Source organism: Megalopta genalis, unplaced genomic scaffold (genome assembly GCF_051020955.1).
Source record: "Megalopta genalis isolate 19385.01 unplaced genomic scaffold, iyMegGena1_principal scaffold0091, whole genome shotgun sequence".
In the NCBI taxonomy this organism is placed as follows: domain Eukaryota; kingdom Metazoa; phylum Arthropoda; class Insecta; order Hymenoptera; family Halictidae; genus Megalopta; species Megalopta genalis.
This window is the reverse complement of record NW_027476160.1, coordinates 590,001-592,500: the sequence shown is the minus strand read 5'-3', so window position 1 is coordinate 592,500 and position 2,500 is coordinate 590,001. Positions and strand designations below refer to the sequence as shown.

The following is a 2,500-nucleotide window of genomic DNA, read 5'->3' as shown; positions in this document are numbered from 1 at the left end:
TGTGGATAAGAATTCATATAAAAAAAAAAGATATTGTTGAGCCCGCCAGATCATTCGTGCGTGATTTACACGGCCAGACGTGTGTACTACACGTATTAGGCCTTTGATCTGCGTTGCGTAGGCCACAACAAATCTTTCAAAGAGAGAGAGATATATGTGTTGTTGGGGTTTGTGATTATGAAGGTGCCCCAACGCACAAAAATATATAAAAATGTACAAAGTTGGGATGTGGTGTGGTGGAGAAGAGTTGGGCCCGACCAGATCATTCGTGCGTGATTTACACGGCAGACGTGTGTACTACACGTATTAGGCCTTTGATCTGCGTTGCGTAGGCCATCTTCCTTCCAAGACACACACGTGTTGGGGTTTGTGTGATTTTATGATAGTGCCTCAACACGGAAAAATAAGCGTACGAGAAGAGTTGGGCCCGACCAGATCATTCGTGCGTGATTTATACACGGCCAGACGCGTATTATATTACACGTATTAGGCCTTTGATCTGCGTTGCGTAGGCCATCTTCTCGATAGAGAGAAAGCCAATGTATTCTTTTTTCTTTCTTTACACACACACACACACAGTTGTAGTAGGACAGGGAGGGATGCGAGCGTGCTAATCACGCTTCCTCAAGTCTTCGCTGTGGTGTAAAAAAAAAAAAGAAAAAAAGGAATCGTTGGGAAAGTCCAAAGGACGAAAATATCGGGCAGTCTGAAGATAACTTAATGCTCGTTTACATTGGTATCAAGAGAGACCGGCTTGTGTAGCTCGTTTCAATGCTGTGTCGTTGTCATTGACACCCTACTCTGTTGCGCGCTAGTGGCAGCATGAGCGTGGGACGTATATATATATGACACCCAGCTAGAGCCGGCCGTGAGTCCGTCCGGTGTAAATAACGACGAAAGGAGAGAGAAACTTTTCGAATCCAGTATCGGGTTGATAATTGTCCAGTTTGAATATCCATATCCCCGTCGTTTTTGGAGGTGATATACTCTCTGTGTTTCTTCGATAGAAGGCTTTTCAATGTTCTATTCGCTCCGACCGTCGAACTTGCAAGAAAACAGTGGTTTTGGATTTGCTCGTACATATATATATGGTTTCGACGGAAATATCTCGTTCTTTAAGGGACAATTATGTCGTTGTACGACGACTCCCGAATCTCCTTCGCGCGCTGGTTGGAGCTCTTCGGGTATCGGCTTGTTCCGAAATATAACACAAAAATGTGGTGGATAGCAAATACACATTATATATATATGAGAGAATAAAAGGGAAAAATTACCCTGAACGGTGGATCACTTGGCTCGTGGGTCGATGAAGAACGCAGCTAATTGCGCGTCAACGTGTGAACTGCAGGACACATGAACATCGACATTTCGAACGCACATTGCGGTCCACGGATACAATTCCTGGACCACGCCTGGCTGAGGGTCGTTTACGTACTTATAAACTGCTTGCGTTGATGGCACTTGTTGCCTATATACGTACGAGCGAATGGTGGGCGCTTCGTCGGCGTTTGTCGCGGTCCTATGAATATTGAGAAATTTTACGTACGTCTAACAGTCTTCGAGAGAGATGGAAATCGTGTTCGAACTAGCGTGAGTGTGGAAGGCGGTGTCGTGTGTCGTATATGTTTTATATACGTCCGCCCGTCTGAAACACCGCTTCGAAGCGGTGACAAAATCTTTTTCGGGACGATTCGTATTCGTAGAACTATCGAGATTTCACTGGTACATTTTCAACGCGCTCCCGACGTCGCCTGAAATGAAACGAGATGGGTTTAACCCACGAAAGCGTACTACACGAGTCTGTCCTATGTGAAGACTGTGTACAGAGATCGAACGAACGCATGAAAGAAATTGAACGAAAGAACACATAACCCGCAAAAATATAGAGTAGAATTGTGACCGTTGCTTCGAATTTGAATTTATATGTATATATATATCATAGCCCCAGGGAGTGGAACCTATGAGTGTGGAAGGATGTCTCTTACCGTTATGTTGCCAGAGGAAAAAAAGTCTCTCTCTTCGTACGACACATTTGTGTACGAATTGTATCGATGGCTATATAGATCCGATGTTGCACATATTCTGAGTAAAGAACACCCCACCCGGGTTACCGTCCTAAAACTCTTCTATTGGTGTGGCTATGATGTGTGTGTGTCAACGCAATCGCGAGTCTGGTTCTACGGAAAACCGTTTGTCGGTCGCCCCATATATCTTTTTGTTCTCTTCAAATGATCGAATAGCGAAACCGCACGAGATCAATCGGTCGTCTAGTCCCCGAAAGTACTTTTCGGACGGACGTTAAAGTTATACCGATTGTAATCGTCTTGCGAGTGTTTCGAAGATCTATATTTGGAGAGGATATCGAATTTTATAAAAGATATATTGGTGAGGCGCGATAAACGGTTTTTTTTTTGCTTTAAGGGTTTTTTGTGTTTTTTTTATTTTTTTTTTTTTTTGTGTTGCTCTGTACACGTTTCGCAAAATGCTTTCGGGGGGGGAA

General features: G+C 43.9%; 1 non-coding gene across 1 annotated transcript; it reads left to right on the top strand.

Moving 5' to 3' along the window:
* Nucleotides 1-1,271: 1,271 nt before the first annotated feature.
* Nucleotides 1,272-1,426, top strand: LOC143262104 (5.8S ribosomal RNA). Its single transcript, XR_013036038.1, has one exon. It is a non-coding gene; the product is annotated as a 5.8S ribosomal RNA (ribosomal RNA).
* Nucleotides 1,427-2,500: the final 1,074 nt, after the last annotated feature.